At 33.4% G+C, this 6,064-nt stretch overlaps 1 long non-coding RNA gene across 1 annotated transcript; it reads right to left on the minus strand.

Moving 5' to 3' along the window:
• Positions 1 to 421: 421 nt before the first annotated feature.
• Positions 422 to 5,755, minus strand: LOC113220063. Its single transcript, XR_003307009.2, has 4 exons — positions 5,669 to 5,755; positions 3,296 to 3,397; positions 1,467 to 1,538; positions 422 to 542 (listed from the first exon to the last, which is right to left on the minus strand). It is a non-coding gene; the product is annotated as an uncharacterized LOC113220063 (long non-coding RNA).
• Positions 5,756 to 6,064: the final 309 nt, after the last annotated feature.

Consider the following 6,064-nt stretch of genomic DNA (forward strand, 5'->3'; position numbering starts at 1 on the left):
TGTATGAAACTTGGCTGGCTGCAGGGATGAGTGTGTGTGTGCACGCACACTTGAGTATGTGTGTGTGTGAAACTTGGCTAGCTGCAGGGATGTGTGTGTGTGCGTGTGCACGTGTGTGTGTATGAAACGTGGGTGGCTGCAGGGACGTGTGTGTGCATGTGTTTGTGTGTGTGTGTGTACGCACATGCCCCTGTTAGTGCACATGCATAGTTCAGGATGTGGTGTTTTTGGAAACTAGTAATGTATTTATAAGTCTTGGATCTTAATTTTTTAAAATATAGCAGTTGAGGATCTAGCTATCAGTTTCTCTCACATTGGCTGACTCTCCACTGAATAGTTAATTCATGTACTGGCCCCTCGAAGTGGAGCCTTATAAGAATAACTTGACATTTTGCCTTGATGGAAAAGAAACAGGTCAGTGAGAAAATCTTCATTCTAAGCCAGCATGGGCCGAAAGGATTCAGGGCAGTAAACCTGCTCACATTTTACTCATTCCTCCCTGTTTCCTTTATCTTGACTCTTTCCACGTGGTCACCAGGGAACTGGATCAAGGGTAAAACAACAGAGATGTTGAGGGAGATACCTTTCCCACTCTTAAATTATTCACATCTGTGTGTAAACAAAGGCGTGAGAAGTGTGGCAACTAAGAGAAGATAAGCAATTTGACTTTAAATACAGAAAACTCCTTTCAACAAGAACACAACTGGTATGGTGGTAGGGAAATCGCATTGCTATCTGCTTAAAAGTATAAAATAAATACATACTGACTTAAGACTAGATAGCTTGTAAATAATATAAATAAAGATGGCTCAACACTGCTAAGAAAAAAAAAAAAAAAAAACCCCCACTGTCTTTAACCATGCTTTTAGATAAACTCTACCCAGACCAAGAAAACCTGCCACTGGTATTTTGAAGATTATTTCTTTCATTGAGATGTTATTTTCTTCTGTCATGGAAACAGTGAACATGTAGAAAAATACTTTTTAATTAGCTATACAAATTTCTTCTACTCAGGCCCACTCAAAATAGATCAAGACTTCACTGTGCTTTGTATTTGAAAGATACTAATGTTGTTGTCAAGGACTTTTCTTTCATAGCACCTATAAAAATTTTAATTCTTTAGACATTTGTGCGATTATTTGCTTCACGCTTGCACCCCCACCCCCAATAATCCAGGACTGTAAGTTCCAAGACAGGAGTGGCCACATCTTATTTGTTCGGGTGTACCTACAATGTTACTGTAGTCTCTGATACACAGCTGGTGACTGGTATGTATCTTTTGAAAGAAAAAATAAGAATACCTTTTATCATAGCTTTTTATAAAAAGATCGATAATGAAAGATCTAAATAAAAAGCAAACTTTTAGAAAGAGTTTATCCTAAAAATAACATAGAATTCTGAGCAATTTGCATTATTATAGTCCTTATATTGATGCCAAAAACAAATAATAATTTGTTTAAAAATACCTTTTTAAAGATAACACATGTAATCACCATAACAACTGGAAGCAATAATGTCTTTGTGTATCTCAGCAGAGTCTGAAATATACCAAATTATTCAAAAGTTACTTATGAATTTTACATTAAATTAGTAAACATCTATGTCAAACTAAGTGCCATGATAACATTCCTTAAAAGTAAAAGGTAAAATTTCCTTGTCACCAGCAGTATGTATATATATTGTCTTCCATGCCTTAATAAAATAATTAAAATTACAAAAATACCTATAAAAAGTATTCCAAAACTTTAATGAAAAATTTCTTATTTTAATAAAACTAGAATTGCTATATCTATTTTTTTCTTTTCTTTTTTTTTATTTACATAATACTAAGTTTTAAAATGTGTGTTTACCGATCCCTGGGTCCTACATTGTAATTTTCTGTACTACATAGCTCCATTATTTTCATTAGTGAAACTAGAGCTAACAAGAAAGAAAGCTAACCAAAGTTAATTACTAAAACTATGAATAAATACAGAAATAACATTGGCTAACTAATTCTGATGACCTGTTATTGTGATAAGGAGTAATTTACCATGTAACTAAATTACACATTTCTTAAAAGCAAGAAACCAGTTCATTTTCCTCTTTATCGTGCTATAGCAAACTGCCTCACAGATAACTAGTGGTCAATAATAGTTTTTGAATGAATGGATGACTGGTTGGATGGATAAGAGAAGAATGTAAAATTTTATTATTTACCACTAATTCAGAATTCATAATGATTACACAAGGAATAATCAATCCAGTAGCAACTTTGTTATGTTCTATGAAAAAAATTAAGCTTCAGATAGAGGAAAGAGCCCTGGATTGAGAGTTCTAGAATCTATTAGAATCCATGATCTGATCTTGGCTTGTGTGTGTACTTTAGGCAAATTTTTTAAGCTTTTCTTTGTCTGCAAATAAAGAACTTTATGGCATGGTCTCTAAGAGCCCTTCCTGATCTTGTGTTCCATGATTCTACAAAGAAACCAATTTTTTTTTTTTGATACAGAGTCTCACTCTGTCACCCAGGTTGGAGTGCATTGGCATGATCTCAGCTCACTGCAATCTCCGCCTCCTGGGTTCAAGCAATTCTTCTGTCTCAGCCTCCTACTCAGGCTGGGACTACAGGCATGCACCAACATGCCTGGTTAATTTTTGTATTTTTAGTAGAGATGGGGTTACCACCATGTTGGCCAGGCTGGTCTCAAACTCCTGACCTCAAGTGATCCAACCGCCTTGGCCTCCCAAAGTGCTGGGATTACAGGGATGAACCACCACGTCCAGCCTATATTTTAAAGCTTTATAACATGAACTTTTTAAAAAGAATACCTTGCATTTGTATAATTTAAAATAAATTTTTATATGTTCATTAAAACTCATCAGTAGCATACCTTTCTTGGTAACACCTTGTTAAAAATGTTATAATATTTGGGGTGTTAACTGTAATAAAACTGAATTTCTTTAAAACAGAAACAAGAATTGAGACTTTTTCCTGAATGGTCCCATATTTCCCATTGGCCTAGATTATTGAAAGTAATTGATTTGTAATAATAGTAATTATTATGGGTCATATTGTATGTTAAACACTCTCTCAGATTATCTCATTTAACCATCATCAATAACTATAAGATAGAGGCTACCTTTTTTTTTTAACAGACAAAAAAACAAGTAAGGAAGGTAGATTAGCAAAAGTTACAGTAAAAAATATATATATAAAATAAGTTGACTGTTTCTGAGTAAAAATTTGGAGTTTCAGATTAAAACTAGAGCAAAAACTCCTATTAGTAGAGAAGGAGAAAAGAAACATTCATACCGCTTTTTCCATGAAGTCAAATTCAGGAGCACAGGTGTACATTAAAGTATCAAAATCTGTATAACTTAAGATTTTGGCTGCTATAAGATCACTCAGGCGAATCTGGGAGAAAATAAAGTAAAATGAATTAAAATTACACAAATGAGTATAGCCGATAGCCAGTAATACTTTATTGATGTAAGAATAACAAAGTTTATAGAGCAGATAAATCCAATGTATTTAGACATCCCTCTAAGAGAACAAAAAACTGCAGTGAACCAAACATACGATGTGCTGACTTCTCAAGATAACTGAAAATAGAGAAATATCAGGAAAAATGAAAAGTAGAAAGAAGACAGAAAAAAATAGAATATGATAAAGAGTGAGCTAAAATAAATATCTGCTGAGAAGAAACCATCATGTAGTTAATTACACTTTATAATACAATTTATGATGAAAAACTATTTTACTTAACCTCTTTCAACATACATTGTAGGTCATAAGCTTTCTGTGCACTGTCATTTTCACAAAGCCTCACAGGCTGATTACAATATTTGGTACTTCGTGATGTTTTACAGACATATATTCAAACCATTGAATATGAGACCTGATCCTCATAAGAATTACAACAATTATACATACCACTCTGATCTTTGACTTAGCTATTTGATCTCCAAGGCTAAAAATAGATACCAACAACCAAACCCAATGCAGAACTTCTATTTTTCTACTGATTATTTACAACCTGCTCTTGGTGAGACAATTATTTTTCCACAGCATCCTCGGAAGGCCAGAAAAAGGAAAATATTTGGCAAGTAAACTTTTAATTCAAATTATTTTATAGGGATAGGAATCATTTTATAACAAGTTTGATGATTATCAGTGGTTTTCATTCAATTAATTTAACCAAACCACTATAATTTCACGTCTTCCTCATAACTGTCACATAAAGGAAGTCACTCAGGACTACCAAGGAAGTGTGTTTGTATTTTTTTTTTTTAATTTGTACGGCAGGCGTGGTGGTTCACACCTGTAATCCCAGCACTTTGGGAGGCCAAGGCAGGCAGATCACTTGAGGTCAGGAGTTTGAGACCAGGCTGGCCAACATGCTGGAACCCCATCTCTACTAATAATATAAAAATTAGCCAGGCGTTGTGGCACGTGCCTATAATCGCAGCTACTCAGGAAGCTGAGGTACGAGAATCGCTTGAGCCCAGGAGGTGGAGGCTGCAGTGACCCAGGATTGGCCACTGCACTCCAGCCTGGGCGACGGAGTGAGACTATGTTTCAAAAAAAAAAACAGATTTGTAAAGAGCTGGAGGTCAATGTGAAGTAAGTGTGAAGTAAGTCAAGAAACATAATCATGAACAAACTTAAATAAATAAACATCTTAGAAGATCTAAATAAAGTTTATCATAAGACATACATAATAAAGTTAAAAACAATAAAAAAGAAAGGAGAATGGGGAAATGTGTCAGACATACCAGAGAACAGCAGCAACAAATAAACTAATAAACCACCATGCAAAGCTAGCAACAAATGGCATACACTTACATTTAGAAATTGTATTTAATATAAACATGTTGCATGTTATATTGCATAGAGATAGCATAATACCATAATCCCTTGCCAAAATACATAATTTCAGCACCAAACAGGGCCCTAACTGGATAGCATTAAATGAGGTAAATTTCAAAATTGATTTTGTATGATATACTCATGTATGCTTATTTCTAAACAGAAAGTGCTAGAAATAAAAAGCAGATTCATGCATTGTTTTCTATTCCCCAAACCAGTTAGTTAAGCAGGGACTTAGCCCTTGAAAAGGGGCTACTCTTTAAGACATTAACAAACAGAAATACCACATGAGAGATAAATGCTCTGCATGTATTTCCTAGAAAATGAAAAGATCAAAATTTTTTAACATTCTCTTTTTATAGAACAAGAAAGGCCTTAAAACATCAAATCATACATTGATTTTAGTCCACAGTTACAAATAAATAAAACAATACTGCGATTTTAAGAGTTCTATGTTTTCAAAGCTGAGGACAGTCTCCCATATGTTAACATCTGCAATAAATGGGTAACTTATGATGTAAACAACTAATTATTTGTATTTTTACTGAAATATAAACAAATAACTACTTAACAAATTATTAGTAGTTTTTTCCTGAAAGGCCAAGTCAGCATTGATGAATATTCTTTCTTTTTAGTGGGTTGCAAAGATCACTGAACTGCAAGATTTTATTATTGACTCTGCCAGTAACTCGTCTAAAGACCTTAAAGAAGACATTTAACCTCTGTAAAATGAAGAGGTAAGAATAGATGGTTTCAAAGTTTTCATTAAGCTGCATATTTATAAGAACTTTTATGTTTTAACTAAAAAGTACTTACGTGGTCTGAAACGCCTAAGATTTTAGATGTCAGAAATTTCAAAATGATTGTTCCAAACCACCAGGCACTCCCTTGAATTAGCTAGAAATTAAAATAGAAGTCCAGTATTTAAAACTACAAATCACCCAGTTAAAGTATTCAGTTATATCTATAAATGACATATAAAAATTTTAATTATGAGAGGTATAAATGGTGAGTTTTTTTTAAATTTCCTTTAGAAAATCTTGTTTAAAAGCAAAGAATTAAAACTGATGACACTGGTATAAAATATATGTAGCAACACTAGAATTCTACATATCCTAAATCTCTTTTTTTTTTTTTTTTTTTTGTCTTAAGGAGTGAAAGGTTAATAGGCAAGAAAGAAAGAAGGAAAAAGAAAATAGCTTCCTTTACAGA

This window comes from Piliocolobus tephrosceles, unplaced genomic scaffold (assembly GCF_002776525.5).
Source record: "Piliocolobus tephrosceles isolate RC106 unplaced genomic scaffold, ASM277652v3 unscaffolded_319, whole genome shotgun sequence".
Taxonomy (NCBI): Eukaryota; Metazoa; Chordata; class Mammalia; order Primates; family Cercopithecidae; genus Piliocolobus; species Piliocolobus tephrosceles.